Source organism: Lepus europaeus, chromosome Y (genome assembly GCF_033115175.1).
Source record: "Lepus europaeus isolate LE1 chromosome Y, mLepTim1.pri, whole genome shotgun sequence".
In the NCBI taxonomy this organism is placed as follows: domain Eukaryota; kingdom Metazoa; phylum Chordata; class Mammalia; order Lagomorpha; family Leporidae; genus Lepus; species Lepus europaeus.
In genome coordinates, this window is record NC_084851.1 from 21,489,542 (window position 1) to 21,509,211 (window position 19,670).

Sequence of the window (19,670 nt, forward strand, 5' to 3'; positions counted from 1 at the left end):
CTTAAGTTTTTTATGATTTATTTAAAATCTTAGCAAAATTTTAAATTTTAAAACAATTTAAAAGGAATATTTTTCACTGGATTACATAAATAGCAAGTATTTTGGGACTGTCACAAAACCAACAATAAATATAAAAAAGCTCAAAGGATAAAAAGTGAAAATGGGGGCTGGCATTGTTTTGTAGTAGTTAAAACTGCCTCCTGCAGTGCTGGCATCCCATATGGGCACCATTTTCAGTCCCAGGTACTCCACTTCCAATCCAGCTCCCTGCTAATGAACCTGGGAAACCAGTAGAAGAAGGCCCAAGTTCTTGTGCCCCTTCACCTTTGTGGGAGATTTGGAAGAAGCTCCTGGCTCCTGGCTTTGAATTGGGCCAGCACCAGCTGTTGCGACCATTTGGGGAGTGAGCCAGCAATTGGAAGATTTCTCTCTCTCTCTCTCTCTCTCTCTCTCTCTCTCTCTCTCTCTCTGCCTCTGCCTCTCTTTAACTCTGCCTTTCAAATAAATAAACAACAAAAAAAGTGAACATGAAAGGCCCAACCTTAATAAACATTGGGAAATCACAGATATTCTAAGGTTTACAGATTTGCTGGCACCCTGTGATGCTTATGTGATGAAGACTGCTGTAGCCCTGAAGAGGTGCACTGGACTGGGCAGGTTCTTCTGGGATAGGATATGTGGCAGGAACTTGAATGAGGACAGGAGAGATGGGGAAGGCATTGATGCTAAGGTCAAATGTCAAGGTAAAGGAAGAGAGGTGGGGAAGCATGCTTGTTTAATTAGAGAATGGTTATTTAGAAAGTGGGCTCAAAAATAGATGAAGGTACCCCGTAAACACATACCAATATTAAGGTTTACCTAGAGGGATGATGCTTCAATTTCTCCTAAGTTTTTAGCAATTATAGGAGGCTGTGGTAGTACCACATCTTGTCCTTTATCAGCAGTCCTATTTCATTTTAATCTTTCTCATATTCATGGTAACTAGCCTGTAAGCTCTCATGGGGATCTCCTTGTAAAGAATTCCAGACAGATCATCTGCTTTGGTCACTATAAATTTCTGAAAGGCCCAAACACTGATGACCATTCAAGCCTGGGCATCCATTGACACCTTCAGAAGTCCAGTCCCTTATTTCTGAAGGATCAGAGGGAAAAGCTACTCGAGCCATCATCTGGGGCCTCCCTGGGTGTACATTAATATGAAGTTAAATCACATTCAAGGTTACATTCTTTGATATGAGATGTGAGCATCCAAAAAATCAGCTTAACCCAGTGAGTGAAAATATCTGCCTTGTTCACCTCATATTTTACAGCAGTTATACTACATATAGAATCAATGATGGAAGGATATTTTCTTTCAGTGTAGTGAAGATTTCTTTCACTAGTTTCTGATGAGAAGTCAGCCATCATTCATATATAGCTGACCCAGTAGCCTGTTATTTCTTTCACAATGTTCAAGGTCTTTTCTTTGTATTTGGAATCCTTCAGTTTATTTCCTTGTAGTAGTTTTGTATCTGCTGATTAAGGGGTCCTCCAGCATTTCATAAAATTTGAGAAGCTTTTCACCATTTCAAAATACATATTTTGTTTTTCATTTATTCTCAACCTACTGAAATGTATTGCATTTATGAGGGACTTCACAAAGCTTGTACAAAGTTGAAAGAAAAAACTTTATTTTAGTGCAAAAATGTTAGCAACCCATGCAAAAAAGTAGTCTAAGAAGTTCAGTGAAAATTCATACTGTAAAACACGATGTATCAAGATTCTGAAAAATGTGTATTTGTAGATTCAAGTATCTTTTAACATTTATTTAATGAATATAAATTTCCAATGTACAGCTGATAGATTACAATAGCTTCCCCCTCCCATAACTTCCCTCCCACACACAACCCTCCCCTCTCCCACTCCCTCTCCCCTTCCATTCACATCAAGATTAATTTTCAATTCTCTTTATATATAGAAGATCAATTTAGTATATATTAAGTAAAGATTTCAACAGTTTGCCCTCACATAGCGACACAAAGTAAAACATACTGTTTGAGTACTAGTTATAGCATTAAATAAAAATGTACAGCACATTAAGGACAGAGATCCCACATGAGAAACAAGTGCACAGTGACTCCTGTTGTTGACCCAACAAATTGACACTCTAGTTTGTGGTGCCAGTAACCACCCTAGGCTCTCATCATGAGTTGCCAAGGCTATGAAAGGCTTCCAAGTTTGCCAACTGATCATATTTAGACAAGGTCATAAAAGACAGGTTGAGGATAGTAACCATTGATCCTAAGAGTGGCATTAACAAGGTCTGAACACTTATACAGCATTAAGTGGGGAAGAAAACCATCAGTACACAAAGATTGGGAGTAGAGCCATTGGTGGTAGAGTAGAGGTTATGAATATGAAGGAATGAGGCCCAAGTGCACTAGACAGGGTCCAGAACAAAGGACAGAGTCATTATTAGAGGAGCTAAGAAAGATGCTGTCTAAGCTAAAATTAAGTTTTCTGATTGAGAGGCAAATAGAACCTGACAGAAGGGGCTTGATAATAATCTGTTGGGCTTTAGGCCTTATAAGTTAAGAGGCCCAGACCTATCTATCTCTTCACATGGGGTATATCCTAAGGGAGGTGTGAACCTCCTAGGGGAAGGCACTCTGTTGACTTTCATTACTTGGCTGGCCTGGGAGGAGAGCTGGCCAGGTTAAGGCAGGTGGCATCTCTAACAAGAAATTTACAGTTCTGCCTGCAATGTTGCTGACCCTACTTGGCCATCCCCTCAGCTGCAGTGGTCACTTTAGAAGTTGGGCTGAGTGAAGGGCTTTTCAGCTTAGAGCCAATAAGATCTGTGGCTCTGACCTGGGCATCCTTCGACTCCAGGGCAGGTCCATTTCCAGTGATCCAACTTTTGGCAGAGCTGCCAGGGCTCTTCACAAGTTGACCTCTGCTGAAGCCCAGGCTTACCACATTGAAAGCCACTGCAGTGGACTGGCCTGTTGGGTCTCCTTAAGGGCAGATCACTGTACAGAACAGCCATTAATAGGCCTGCCACCCATTGCTTCTGATGCCTAGCTTTCTTTTCCTCCTGGTTTGTGTTAAAGCAGACCAGAGGATGCAAGTCAAGGGAGTGCCCAATTCGCATCTCTAATCTTCGGTGGCCTAAACTACACGTCTATAGTCACAGGTATGTCCTGTAGTAGTTTTTCTAAGGTAGACAATGCCCATGAGGAAAATTATATTCTCCCTTAAAAACTTTCTTTCCCTTTGGTTTGAAAGGGAGATTTTTTCTACTTACTGTTTACTTTGCTGATGGTGAGGTAAATGTAGCTATGAGTTTATTATTTTAGCTCTTATTTTGGCTTTGCTATTACAGAAAAATGTTAGCCATCTCTTTTGTAAGGTCTAAAGATTAAATTGTGCATCCTACAGATTCCTTTATAATAGTATTAATTTCCTACCTTGATGAGAATAGAGAAATGAAAGAACAAGTTGGGCTTAGAATAGAGAAATGAGGGAGCAAGTCCTACATCGCTTGCTAACAGTAGCAATATTACATGATATTGAGCATATAGATTCAACCATTAGATAACAACTTAAGAAAACATTTACCAGAAGGTCCAACACCTTCTATAAATTTTAAGAATCATGTATTTGGAAACACCTCTTAAATATCTACCATGGTTTGTGTGATCCGTTTTACTCTTAGACCTATCAGAGCCATCAATTGTGAGCTCAAATTGATCACTTGGACTAGTGAGATGGCATTGGTACATGCCACCTTGATGGGATTGTGTTGGAATCCCCTGGCACGTTTCTAACTCCACCATTTGGGGCAAGTCCGATTGAGCATGCCCCAAATTGTACATCTCCTCCCTCTCTTTTTCCACTCTAAAATTTAACAGGGATCAGTTTTCAGTTAAAATTTAAACACCTAAAAATAATTGTGTGTTAATTACAGAGTTCAACCACTAGTACTAGAACAACAACAACAACAACAACAAATACTAAAAAGGATAAAGTATTACATTGTACATCTAGAGTCAGGACAAAAGCTGATCAGGTCATTGTTTCTTATAGTGTCCATTACACTTAACAGGTTTCCCCTTTGGTTCTCAGTTGTCACCGATCAGGGAAAACAAATGATATTTGTCTCCTTGGGACTGGCTTAATTCACTCAGCATGATGTTTTCCAGATTCCTCCATCTTGTTGCAAATGACAGGGTTTCATTGTTTTTTACTGCTGTATAGTATTCTATGGAGTACATGTCCCATAGTTTCTTTATCCAGTCTACTGTTGATGGGCATTTGGGTTGGTTCCAGGTCTTAGCTATTGTGAATTGAGCTGCAATAAACACTAATGTGCACATGGCTTTTTTTATTTGCCAAATCAATTTCCTTTGGGTAAATTCCAAGGAGTGGGATGGCTGGGTTGTATGGTAGGGTTATGTTCAGGTTTCTGAGGAATCTCCAGACAGATTTCCATAGTGGCTTAACAAGCTTGCATACCCACCAACAGTAGGTTAGTGTCCCTTTTTCCCCACATCCTCTCCAACAAGACAAGTGTCTGCTAATACTAACTGCTAGAATCAAATAGGGAGAGGAGGATCCAACATGGGAAGCGGGATACACAGCAGACTCATAGAATGGCAGATGTCCTAAACAACACTCTGGCCTCAGAATCAGCCCTTAAGGCATTCGGATCTGGCGGAAGAGCCCATGAGAGTATTGTAGGCATGGAAAGCCAAGATACCCTGGGGAAAAAAAAAAGACCTAAACAAAAGATCTCTGTTAGTGAGATCCCAGTGGAAAGAACGGGGCCATCAAAGATGGAGGTACCTTTCTCCAAAGGGAGGAGAGAACTTCCACTTTGACTATAACCCTATCGGAATAAGATCAAAGTCAGTGAAATCTAAGGGCTTCCATAGCCCTGTCAACTCATGACTAGAGCCTAGGGAGATTACTGATGCCATGAACAGGAGTGTCAAATTGTTAAGTCAGCAATAGGAGTCACTGTGTACTTACATCCCATGTGGGATCTGTCCTTAATGTGTTGTCTAATGTGAAGTGATGCTATAACTAGTACTGAAACAGTATTTTTACACTTTGTGTCTCTGTGTGGATACAAACTGATGAGGTCTTTACTAATTATTTACTGAATCAATCTTCTGTAAATAAAGATAATTGGAAATGAAAAAAAAAAAACCTGGTGTTAAATTGGAAATTGCATAGAAAATTAATTAATTTTTTAAAAATATAATGTAGGATCTCTGTCTTTAATGTGCTGTGCACTGTTATTTAATGCTATAACTAGTCTCCAACGGTAGTTTTTTCACTTTTTGTTGCTATAAGTGGCAAACTGTTGAAATATTTACCTAATATATACTAAACTGATCTTCTGTATATAAAGAGAATTGAAAATGAATCTTGATGGGAATGGAAGGGGAGAGGGAGCTGGAAAGGGGAGGGTTGTGTGTGGGAGGGAAGTTATGGGAGGGCAGAAGCCATTCTAACCCATAAGCTGTACTTTGGAAATTTATGTTCATTAAATAAAAGTTTAATAAATGAAAAAATATCTAACATGGTGTAGTTTGTTTAACCGGTAAACTTAAGCACAACCATATAAAATGTTTTTAGTTTCTATCTACCAACAAGTATAAAACATATGATGCAGAGAATCAGGTCACACAAATTAAAATGTATCTTTGATTAATTTTAGCAGCTTAAATTTATGGACAATCTTACCTATAAGCCAATTAAAATAAAATTCTTAATAAAATTTTCCCATGTGGACATACAATATGTACACACATATAACATAACATAATAGACCAATATGGCAATTTTAATAATAGCTTTTAAAATCTTTAACTCTTTTTGTAGATTGTGTATTGATTTGAATTGCTTTTTGTTTTTAGTAACCTCAGTTAAGCATACTTTCTCTCAGTTGGTACTGTTAATACATTATTGGCTTCATCTGTTTACAGAGACATCCCTATTAAATACAATAGAAGTGGCTGGAAAAAATCCATAGGAACCTATAGGAGTACAGCTAAACACAGAACCAACAATGCTTCAGTTTTATGAGCAGCAAATCATATATAACTGTGGATGACAAAAGACTTTAAGTTGCCATGTTTAAAATTATAAACTCATCAATCAACAAGAGGCACTTGCTTACTTCACAGTACTTTTGAAAGCACCTGTAGGATTTTACAAGTATTTAACCATTTAGGCCTCTGGGGCTTTCTCATTAAAATAAGTACATGTCTAGTAACACAAGGTCATTAGACTTTAATTCTCAAACATTTGTATTGATAGCATTTTCCATTATAGAAACTTAAAATTTAGTACCATGTCACAACCTGACAGTACTTCTAATATAATCCAAATAGCCTGATTAGTTGGTGTCTCTATAAGATGAGAGACATAGGTCCTTTGATTTTTTCAGTTGGGCTGAAACTGGAAAAACCAAAGTCCAAGATTTACTGGAAATTTTAGAGTCCAGATTGTTTGGGACTTTGATTTTTGAATGCCTGTCAAGAACACCAAGAAGGATCAAAATCCAAAGTATCTGGTTGAAATAAGATTCCTTAAAATCATAACATAACATAGACCAAATTTGATCATTGTTACAAGGTGATTATTCAAATCTTTGAAAATAAGCACATATTTCAATAACCCATAGCTCTTAATAAAAATACAGCTGTTTTTGAAGGATTAGAATTTAACAGACATCAAGAGAACGTAGTAGATTACTTTAACATATTGCTTTAACAGAGCATCAGAGTTTAATTCTATGTCAAAGAGAAATTGAGCTTCCTGTGATCTTTTGCTGTGAGGTTTCCTTCCTTTACTTTCTTTCATACTGATGACTGTGTTTCTGTGTTTCTGCGTGTAACACAACTTTAAGCATCTTTTGCAGGGCAGGATGAGTGGCAACAAATTCTTTCAGTTTCTGTTTGCTATGAAAAGTCTTTATTTCACCTTCATTCACAAATGAGAGCTTTGCAGGATATAAAATTCTGGGCTGGCAGTTTTTCTCTCTTAATACCTGGGCTATATCTCACCATTCCCTTCTAGCTTGTAGGGTTTCTGATGAGAAGTCTGCTGTGAGTCTAATTGGAGATCCTCTGAGAGTAATCTGATGTTTCTCTCTTGCACATTTTAGGATCTTTTCTTTCTGTTTCACTGTGGTGAGTTTGATTACAACCTGTCGTGGTGAGGATCTCTTTTGGTCATGTTTATTAGGGATGCTATAAGCTTCCTGTACTAAGATGCCTCTGTCCTTTTCCAGACCTGGGAAATTTTCTGCTAGTATCTCACTAAAAAGGCCTTCTAATCCTTTCTCCCTCTCCATGCCTTCAGGAACTCCTAGAACCCAAATGTTAGGTTTTTTAATAGTATCCTGCAGATTCCAGACAATATTTTTTAGATTTCTAATTTCCTCTTCTTTTCTTTGGTTTGCCTGTTTCCTTTCCTGTTCTCCTTCTTCTAAGTCTGATATTCTCTCTTCTGCTTCACCCATTCTGTTTTTAAGGCTCTCTAATGTGTTTGTCATTTGATCTATTGAATTCTTCATTTCATTATGATTTCTTGTCACTATCACTGTTTCTTGTTCTACTAGTTGTTTCATTTCATTCTGATTCCTCCTTAATAATTCTTTTTCACGAGAGAGATTTTCTATCTTGTCCATTAAGGATTTCTTTAGTTCAAGAATTTGTTTTTGAGAACTTCTTAATGTTCTTATCAATTTTTTGAGATCCTCTTCTTGCATTTCTTCTATCTCATCATCTTCATAATCTTGAATTGGGGTGTCTTTTTCATTTGGGGGCATCATAGTGTCTTCTTTGTTCTTGTTACCTTGGTTTTTGCGTTTGTTGTTTGGCATGTTGGAGATATTTGGTTTCTTCACTGTGGTGTTTTTTCTTGTTATTCTATGACTCTCTATTAAATGGACTGTCTGCTTTTGATGGAGCCTTAGAGGTTGATATGAGTGTGGCCTGAGAGCTCTGTTTGGTTCCTCAGGGTTGAGAGTGTGCCACAGGTGACACTTCCAGGTTAGGCATGGTAAATCTCTCATTATTTTTTTTATTCTAAATGGAAGTAATTTCGCACAACTGAATGGAATTGGAGGTAGTTAGCAGGTGAATGATATACCCACAGGAGCCAGAGATTGGAAGCTCTTTCCCAAGGACCACACAGGGAATCTCTGCTGCCCTCGGTGTGGGCTCTGATTCTCTTGCAGTCTCCCACTAGGTTGCCAAGGTAGATCCTAATCTCCTGTTAACCCCCCCCCCAGAGTCAGATTTGTCTGCTAGGCTCAGGGCCGGTGCAGACCTGAGGTTGCCCTGCTTATGACGTATGTCCAAAATGGTGCCTGCTCTTTGTCTTGCTCACCTTTGAGAGGTGAGTGGAGAGAGATAAACTTGTGTCCGTATCAGTCACTTTTTTTTCTCTCTCTCTCGTATAGTTAACCTGGTTAACATTTGTCCATGGGTTTCAAGCTTCGTTCCCTCTCTTCTCCTCTTTCTGCTTTCTCGCTGGTGTCTCAGGCTATTGAGGTTCGGCTCACCTCACATTGCAGCACTTGTGTGTTGATTCTGTTGCTGTTGTCCCGAACTTGGGCTCCCACACTCTCGACGCAGGTCCACTGTGAATCACTAGTTCCGGAAGAGTTTCCTCTGCTGTTTCTTCCCCTACTCTTCCTTGAACCTGCAGTATATCCACTTTTATTAAACTGTCTCTTTCTGTACTATCAGTGTGCTCCCTTCCTATTCCACCATCTTGCCGCTCTCTCCATTCATGAGTATTTTCTAATCCTATCATTGTCCTTTAGTGACTATTCTGCAAATTCACAAGCCTCAGTGCTGAGCTTCGAAGCCTAGGTAACTCCACCACATATCAAAAACACAATTGTGCCATGAAATATGTCTCAAAATCATGTTTTTGACATGAACATGAATTCGCAGGGATCAAAAACTAGCTTGGCACCATGAATTGTGGGTCCTCATATCCTTTCCTGGAATTTTTCCTCTTTGTCTTCATATACCTCCACCAGATGCTTTTCCTACTGGCAATGAAGTTGTAGATTGTATGAGGGGTCTTGAGATGAGAAAAGTAAAAAGACCATACTTGGCTGCTGCCATGGATCACTAGGCTAATCCTCCACCTGAGGTACTGGCACCCCAGGTTCTAGTCCCGTTGGGGGCACTGGATTCTGTCGCAGTTGCTCCTCTTCCATTCCAGTTCTCTGCTGTGGCCCAGGAGTGCAGTGGAGCATAGCCCAAGTCCTTCGGCCCTGCACCCACATGGGAGACCAGGAGAAGCACCTGGATCCTGGCTTTGGATCAGCGTTGTGTCCCGGCCACAGTACACCAGCTGCAGGGGCCACTGGGATATGAACCGATGGAAAAGGAAGACCTTTCTCTCTGTCTCTCTCTCTCTTAATGTACACTTCACATGTGAAAAAAAAGACCATACTCACTGATAGTTGATTAATCTTAATTAATTTTTCTGTCTCTCAAGTATCATTTCTATGTAATGACTGGAATCAGGGAGAGAGGGTTTCTAGTGATTAATTTGTACTAAATACAGTGGAAAGATCTGTGGTACAGATAAAGGATGTTATGTCCAGAGAATGTCACTGATTAATTAAGACTTCCATAAGGATTTATATGTGAAGTTAGTGTTTTCTTTTTTCTCAATATTTATTTGAAAGAGCAAGACCAAGAGAGAGATAGCAGGAGTGAGAGCTAAAATACAGTGAGATATAGAGAAAAAATCAAGAGACAGAGATATTTTCCTTTTAGTCATTCAGTTTCTGAATGGCCACAACAGCAGATCTGTATGCAAGACAATTCCAGGACCAAAGAACTCCATCTGGTTCTTTGGCTTGTATGGCAGGTAGCAAGTATTTGGGCCATTTTTCACTGTCTTGCCAGACACATATTCAGAAATCTGAACCAGAATCATAGTATCCAGGGCCTCAAATTAACCATCTGATACAGGATCCAGCATCAAAAGCACTGACAAACTGATTGGCCATAATGCCAGGCAGTAAGTTGATCTTTCCTGATTCAACACTTGTAAAAATATTTACTCAAGTACTTGTGTCTGATGATATTAATTTATTAATTTTATTTATTAATTTATTAATTTAGTTCATAATTGTATTCTTCAGAAAGATATGCAGACAAGATTAATGACACCTCTCCCCACAATATCTTCATCCTGAGTCATCAATAATTGTCATTTGTATCTTTACAGGCTTGACCACTTTCTCATGCATTTAAATCCATATCAACATATAAATATGCAATAGCCTACAGAGGAAAATCACATTTTATGTGGATTTGAATTAGGAAGACTACAATATAAAATATCACATAAAAGTGTGAAAATTCTCAATATATCTTTACAAGAAATCACACCATTTTCATAAGTAGCAAAAACTGAGATATGAACATAAGACCCATACCAGGTAATTCATCAATTAAGTGTAACATAGAATTCTGTTTCTCAGTTATATGTAACCATCATATTTATCAATTTTGGAACATTTTTATAACCTCAAAAGAGGTGGGAATGCCTAGTTGATAAGAAACTTCTTGGGATAAACACATCCAAGAATATTTGGTTTTGAGTCCCAGCTATACTCCTGATAGTAATCCAGTTTCCTGGTAATGCCATCCTGGAACCATAAAACCCAGAAAGCAAAGGCTCAGGAAGTTGGAAAAATTTGAACCAAGACAGAGATTTATACTGTGTTCCCAAGCCCCAAATTTTAAATTTTTTGAAAATAAATTAAGTAATTTGAAAGAGAGGGGCAATTTCTTTCATCTGGTGATTCACTTTACATATGCTCATAACAGATAGGGCTGGGTAAGCCCAAAAGAAGAATCAAGGAATTCCATCCAGGTCTCCCCTATGGATAGCAGAAACCCATATATGTGGACCTTGACCTTCTGTCTCTCACACACATTTGTAGAAAGCTAGATTAGACCAAAAGTAACCAGGACCTGAGAAGACACTCTAACAGGGGATGTGGCATCCCAAATAATGGCTTAACTGCCTGTGCTATCATGCCTGCCTCACCAGCTTCCACTTTTATCTCAGATCAGCTTCACCTGATATGAGTATTTGCATAGTGAACTAACATAAGGAAGTCCTTTTTTTCCTCTGTGTGCTCTGCTCTTGTTTCTAAAATTTAAAAAATGAATTAAAATAAATTTAGTACTCTTTTACTGTCTCCTCCACATCCCTGTACTTTTAACTCAAAGCCACCCCAAATGTTCTGTCTATCCACTTGTATCTTTTAATGTTGCATGTAATAGAATTCCACGTGTTCTCTTGCCCACTACACAGCATCAAGTGATGTCAAAGCCCCACCTCTCAGCTGTATTCATCCAGGACATAATCCAGGCAGCAGATAACTGGGTACACAGAAATGAGGGGATTTTTCACTCTTCATTGCAGGTGGAAGCAAAGGGAGCCCTGTGTTCTCACTTGCACTTGGATGAATGGAGTTTCCATGTCATTCCTTCAAGAAAGGGGAGATAGGATCAGGCCTGGATTCAAAAAGCACTGATATTCTCTGTTCTTCTAAAATCTTACATTTTCTTCAGTTAATATTCTTTTGTGGGTTTTATGTCTTAGGTACTAGTTCTAGATTTTTTAACTTTTATTTAATGCATATAAATTTCCAAAGTAGAGCTTATGAATTACAATGGCTTCCCCCCTCCCGAAACTTCCCTCTCCACCACAACCCTCCCCTTTCCCACTCCCTCTTCCCTTCCAATCACATCAAAATTCATTTTCAATTCTCTTTATATATAGATCAGTTCAGTATATATTTAGTAAAGATTTCAACATAGCAACAAAAAGTGAAAAAATACTGTTGGAATACTAGTCATAGCATTAAATAACAGTGTACAGCACATTAAAGACAGAGATCCTACATGATATTTTTAAAAAATTAATTAATTTTCTATGCCATTTCCAATTTAACACCAGGTTTTTTTTTCATATCCAATTATCTTTATTTACAGAAGATCAATTCTACATATACTCAGTAAAGATTTCATCAGTTTGCACCCACACAGAAACACAAAGTGTAAAAATACTGTTTCAGTACTAGTTATAGCATCACTTCATATTAGACAACACATTAAGGACAGATCCCACATGAGATATAAGTACACAGTGACTCCTGTTGCTGACTTAACAATTTGACACTCTTGTTTATGGTGTCAGTAATCTCCCTAGGGTCTAGTCATGAGTTGCCAAGGCTATGGAAGCCTTTAGGGTTCACCGACTTTGATCTTATTCTGATAGGGTCATATTCAAAGTGGAAGTTCTCTCCTCCCTTTGGAGAAAGGTACCTCCATCTTTGATGGCCACATTCTTTCCACTGGGATCTCACTTGCAGAGATGTTTCATTTAGGTATTTTTTTTCCTTTTCCATGGTGTCCTGTCTTTCCATGCCTACAATACTCTCATGGGCTCTTCAGCCTGATCCAAATGCCTTAAGGGATGATTCTGAGGCCAGAGTGTTGTTTTGGACATCTGCCATTTTACGAGTCTTCTGTGTATCCTGCTGTGTATCCACACAATTATTCTTAGGTGTTTAAATTTTAACTGAAAAGTGATCCCTGTTAAATATAAGAGTAGTTCTTGATATTTTACAAGTTTTTTTTTTCTTTTGCTTTGCTTTAAGTGGAATGAGGGTCTACACACTCAGAGTTATGCCAACATTCTAAGGAAATATACAGTGTTAATGTTTGCATCCTAGTAAATTACTATTTGTAAGTGCCACAGAGTAATTAGACATTGGCTAAAATGAATTAAATTCCATAAAATATCAGTCTCTTATAAATGGCTCACATTATTATTTATGTTCTTGTAGGTTTGTAAATGCTTGTATGACCTGTGTCAATATAATGTAAGAATCTGTTTTAAATACTTAAGTGACCATACCCATGTTCACTAAACTGTTAACGTCATTGCATGTCTTGGATAACACACATGTTGATAAATTTGAAAATTTATTAATTGTTAAAAATGGTTGTCAAAGTGTTGGAAATCCCAAAATATTTCAATAATTTTCTAAGTAAATACTTCTGGGAAAATAATTAGCAAAAATTAAGATTTTTTTCTACAATGATACTGGAGTTATGCTTTGGAAAAAGTATCCTTTCAACATACTACATAGTCCTAAGTGTTCATTTTGAATAGTAACAATTTAAAATGTACAAGGTCTTAGGAAAACACTCCCCTTATATACTGGTTTGTAGAATTATAAAATGAGGTTTTTATTGTTCATGCTTCAGTGTTAAGTTTTAGAAACTATAACTATGGGTTATCATATGTATTCTTTGCAACTGAAGATGTTGCTATTTCTACTTTTCATCATTTCAATGTTTGCCAGTATTCTGTTTTATGGTTACTGCATTTATTTTACCTGCATATAGGCATCATAACTTTCCATTCCAGTGAGTGTATATATGTGTGCATTCATCAACCAACTTTGCCACAGACAGTATTGAAAATAACATGATGAGAAACCTTAACACTCTTTAAAAGGCAAGTCCTCTTCAAAGATGACTGACTCTAAGGCCAACAACTGTGAATATTATCAGTGTTATTGACTAAAGTGTGTCTCCATAAAACTTATACTTTGAAATGTCAAGCACCAATGTGACTCTGTTTGAAGGAAGGACCTTTAAGCAGGTAAATAAAGTCAACTGGTACAATAAAGAGTAAGACCATAATTGAAAATGTGTCCTTGTAAGAATGACACATAGACAGAAGAACAGGTACACACAGAGAAATACCTTGTGCAGACAGAGTAAGATGGTCATTGTATTAAGGGCTTAGGAAAAATAAAATCTGCTGTTACTTTGACTTAAAATTTCTAGAATAATGAAAAATAAATCCCAGTGATTTAAGCTGTATACTATATGGCAACCCTAGGAAACTAGTACAATTTTTTCTCTATCAAAATATCATTAATCCAGGTGGAAGATCTCACTATTATCTGAGAAATATAGAAAATAAAAACCATGACTTCAGGAAGACAATCATCTAATAAAGCATGATATAAAGTAAAAACCCTAACTGCTACCCATTTCAAGGAACTTAAAAAAACAAGAATAAGTCAAATCCATGGGCAATAGAAGGAAATGAAGAATAAAGATTAGAACAAAAATAAATGATAAAAAACTTCAATAGTATTAAATACCAATTAAATGGAGGGTTGGTTTTATGAAAAGAAAAACAAACTTAATAATCCATTAGGTATGCTAAGACAAAAGAGAAGACTCAAGTAAACAAAATTGAGACACAGAAACCAACCTCACAGAGATACAATGGATCACTAATAGTTATCAAGAAAAGCCTATCAAGAGTAGCTATATACCAAAACTTGGAAAACCTAAAGAAAATGGTTAACTTTTGGATATATATAACAAAAAGTTGAACTGGGAAGTCATGGTAAACCTGAATAGAACAGTAAGAAACATGAAGAAATCAGGAATAAAAAAGCTCCAAATGAAAGCTCAGTTAGAGATGTCTTCACTACTAAATTCTCCCATTTTCCTAAAGAAATAACACCAGTCCTTTTCAGGCTGTTTCCCAAAATTGAAAGAGATGAGACACTTCAACTAATTCAATGAAGCCTGCAGTGTCTAGAGTCCAAAATCAGTAAACTAGCAGATGGACCTCTCTCTGTCTTTCAAATGAAAAACTATAGACTGGGGATTCCAAAATGGTAGAATATGGAATGGCATTCTGCTCTAGGAAATGGGTATTTAGTAAAAAAAAGTGTAAGAAGGACATTCTCAGGGACAGTTAGTGAGAAAACCACAATGGGGATTCTGTGGAAGAAAGAGGAGCATTGTGCATTGGTGTGGAAGGTGAGGATGCGTACCATAAACATGGACACAATACACAACCCCAGCAGCTAAAAGCAAAGAAAGCACCAGCCTTCAAGAGTGAGTACTGGTGCCAGCAACTCAAGTTCACACATCTGGACCTGACAGGGAGAAAACAACATTTGGCTGATGGCTCTTGTGCATGTATGTGACTCAGAGATTCTAGCAGAAGTGAAGATCTGCATTCCTCACTGACTTTGAGTCTGCTGGGAGGATTGACAGGGGACTAGGCATCCAATGATGACTAGGATGCATTCCCAGCCTCTCAAAATATTATGGGCTCCAACGCTCAAACTGCCTAGGCAGAGCACTCACGGACAGTTGGCTCTGAGAACAACTCTGCCTCCCTGTGGATGGGAGAGGCAAGCTGGGTGAAGTGGATTCCCTGCACCCTGTGACTGTGGGAATCATGTGTGCTAAGACTTTGGGAACTCTGCACAAGAGGGCACAGGGTGTAGCTGGGTCTATGGGAAATCAATGTGAGTGGCTCCACATGCTCAGAGCCCCCTAATTGCCTGTTGTGGATCATCACAGTGGGATCCATGTTCACACTAAGGACTGCATAGATCCATTGTGTGGTTCATATGGCAGCACAGATGAATATTGCACCCTCTGTGGGTGTAATCATACCTCTCACATTGATCACCTTGGAAGAGAGGTGAGGGTATTATTACACCCACAGAGGTGATCATACTCTCTTTTTGGCTAAAAAGAGGAGACCCACCATGCCCATCTTGGATGTCACCCTGGATACTTGCCCCACCCTGGAGCACTGATGAGAATTACCTGGCCACATGCTGCACAAATCTCTGGGTATTGACTGGAAGAGCAGAGAATCCACAAGGTCACAGAGGCATAGATCGAAAGTAAAAGCCATCAGAGGAAAAAAGAAAAGTATTTTCACAAATGCTTAAAAATAAATGCAGAAATTCAAGAAACAAGACCAAGTAAGACAATATGCATTCCCTTGCGCACCACCAGCAAAGAAACATACTTCAATATTAGAATGTGAGGATGAAGAGATTGATGACATGACTGAAATGGAATTCAAAACATTAATCATAATTACTCAGAAGCAATGAGAAGCAAATTCACAAATTAAAGAAATAAAGAAACCCATACATGGCATGAATTAAAATGAATGCTTCAATTTTTTGAACTAATGTGAAATCTTTTAGTAAGATTTAATGGCTCTATGGCTAGTGAGTTTTCTTAATGTAAGGTAGTTCTGGATAAGGAAAAACAATGGAGCAATTAATAGTGGAAATCAGAAAGTATGGGTTTTCTTGTCATCCTTCTGGTTTCCACAGGGATCAACTGATTGCTGTTAACACTTTCATTTTCATTTTTATAAGAGGCAATCTGATATTAAGAAGGAGAGTCAAGTTTCCTTTCTTCGGGAATTCCAGATGCCTTAATGCAACTCCATTTTGAATATTAGTGTGTTTGTACTAAGCAAACCAGCAAACGACTTAGGAAATGTATTATTTATCCCCGTGGCCTAGCTCATAGACATGCATCTGGCTGATAGGAAGAAATGGACGACTCTGACATCCTGAAAGCATTTCAACATTCACTGTCTCTATCCTATTCATAGTTTCAATTCTACACTGGGAGATCTTGCAGGTATTCAATCCCTGCATTCCCTCTGCCCTCATATTGTGATGATTTGATTCTCACCAGCTGCTTCCTAGTCCCTGAAGCAGCTATGACATGGAATGAGAAACTTTTATGCAGATTCAATCCAAAGCTCAGTGTCCAGCATGAGTTTATCTTTTTATTTTATTTTTTTTATTTTTGACAGGCAGAGTGGACAGTGAGAGAGAGAGAAAGATCTTCCTTTGCCATTGGTTCACCCTCCCAATGGCTGCCGCACCACGCTGATCCAAAGGCAGGAGCCAGGTGCTTATCCTGGTCTCCCATGGGGTGTAGGGCCCAAGCACTTGGGCCATCATCCTCTGCACTCCCAGGCCATAGCAGAGAGCTGGCCTGGAAGAGGGGCAACCGGGACAGAATCTGGCACCCCGACTGGGACTAGAACCTGGTGTGCCAGCACCGCTAGGTGGAGGATTAGCCTGTTGAGCCATGGCACTGGCCAAGTTTATCTTGACTATTAACAAGATTCTATAAGGGCCAGTGCTCTGGTGTAGAAGGAAAAGCCCCCACCTGCAGTGCCAGCATCCCATATGGGCACCGGTTCAAATCTGGCAGCTCCACTTCCAATCCAGCTCTCTGCTATGGCCCAGGAAAGCAGTGGGAAATGGCCCAAGTCCTTGGGCTCCTGCACTCATGTGGGAGACCTGGAAGAGGCTCCTGGCCTCAGATTGATGCAGCTCTGGCCATTTCAGATAATTGAGGAGTGAACCAGCAAATGGAAGACCTCTCTCCCTCACTCTGCCTCTCCTCTCTGTGTGTAACTCTTACTTTCAAATAAATAAATAAACCTTTTTTAAAAAGAGGATTCTGTCTTAATTTTCACTTTTCTACTTGGTGGATTTGGTCCATCTGCAATTTTGTCAGAGAATGTAAAATGATAGATGCTGTGATTGCAATTTCAATTCCTCTGGGACATAGAGCTTCCAAATACATAAAAACCCTTGGGAAACCCAGACTATCTCTATTTTGACTGTCTTGGCAAGGAACAAGTACTGGTAAGGATACTTGCAATCTACCAAGAGGTGAGGAATTAAAGATCTTAAACCACTGGTTCATATATCCTTTTCCACCTACCCTTTGCTCTATTCCTAACTCATAACAATCCTTTGTCTTAAAATCATGCAAACTGTTCTTAATTTTTCCTTCAAACAAGCTGCCTACTTGCTCAAATTTCTAAATTTCATTTAGTTATTGATTATTCTAACCCATTATTTTAACTGCTAGCACATTTTCTGATTTTGCAGTAATTTTTAATGAATTTTTATGTTCTGTGTGGCAAGCATTATAATAAGAGTGATACTTGTACTATTTCATTTAATCCTAATACCCCAGTGAGAATCTCGGTTGATATTATTATCAGGATTCATTGGCTCTCTGAAAAAATTTAATTTGTTAAATCTGCAGAATTTATTGAATGACATAAGATATGACAAGAGAATTCACACATGGGCAGCACAGCCTAAGAAATAAACTACATTGGGTAGGACAATTTCTCTTCTTAAGCTCCTCAGCTTATCCATTCACCTCTTCCAGTCCTTTTCATCATCTGCATAGTGGCTAAGTATTCAGTATTGCTGTGTGATCACCCACCTTTCTCATCCTGCAGAAACTTAGAATCCTTGGAGTAATCCCTGTCATTTGTGTATCTCATCCTCCTTTTGACAAAATGGAAATGATTCTGGGTTTCTTGTGTAGTGAACATGGCTGTGCTTAGTTTCATCCTATCACATTCTAGTGTGAACAACGTGTCGGACATTTGAAGGCGGGGCTCATACTGGAATATAGCAGATGGCAAAATTATGCTTTGTTGATATATTCCCTCCTTAATAATATATTTATTTTCATTTGAATAAACTAATTCAATATGTCCATATGTATTGAATATCATAAAAGGGTACATATATTTCTTCCAATATTACTTAGAAAAAGTTATCAATGACCCCAGCACATAAATGTTAATTTCAATGAAGGATAACAAGTGCTAGAACAATATCTGTGATATAAAAATCTGCTTTAGATACATGGATAAATGTAGATGTAAATATAGATGTAGATGATATATAGATAAATAGACATGTTTATATAGAATAATCTTGGTCAGAATTACCATATATTTATTTGAGTGTATTTATGTAGAAGCTCAAAATAAAATAACAAAACACAATAAATATGAACTTTGGAAAACTTGAGGTAACACATTTAGTAATAGTTCAGCTAGACATAATTCAATGTCTCCCTTGTAATGCTCTTAATGATGTTTACCAATGTTAGTTAAAAATAGAGTTATTGTCAGGGGCAATGAACAACTTATGTCTTATATAGATTTGTTGCTGATTTTTAATTTTTCAGTTGTGATTGATACTTTAAGCAACAGAGTCAGTTGTCCATTATTTGTGCAAGCACTAATCCAATCTGAATCTATGTTATTCTTAAAAGATAAGAGTATATGCTCAAGCTGACTGGCCCCAAATGGTGGAGTTAGAAATGTGCCAGAGAATTCCAATACAATACCATCAAGGTGGCATGTACCAATGCCAACTCACTAGTCCAAGTGATCAATTTCAGTTCACAATTGATCACACTGATAGGTTTAAGAGTCAAAGGGATCACACAAACAATACTAGTGTCTGAATACCAACTGATAGAATAAAAATGTAGAGAACGATCCAACATGGAAACTGGGATACACAGTAGACTCACAGAATGGCAGATTGCTAAACAGCACTCTGGCCTCAGGCTTCAGAATTAGCCCTTAAGGCATTAGGATCTGGCTGAAGAGCCCATGAGAGTATTTCAGGCATGGAAAGCCAAGACACTCTGACAAAAAATAAATAAATAAATAAAATAAAGACCAGTGCTGTGGTATAGCAGGTAAAGCTTCCGCTTGCAGTGCCAGCAACATATAGGGGCACTGGTTTGAGTCCTGGCCACTCACTTCTGATCCAGCTCTCTACTATGGCCTGGGAAAGCAGTAGAAGATGGACCAAGTCCTTGGGCCCCTACACCAACATGGGAGACCCAGAGGAAGCTCCTGCCTCCTGGCTTTGGATTGGCACAGCTCTGGATATTGTGGCCATCTGGGGAGTGAACCAG

General features: G+C 38.3%; 1 pseudogene; it reads left to right on the plus strand.

Annotated features, from left to right (window-relative positions):
- Nucleotides 1–19,670, plus strand: part of LOC133754147 (nuclear receptor subfamily 2 group C member 2-like) — a 685,228-nt pseudogene that overhangs the window by 95,522 nt on the left and 570,036 nt on the right.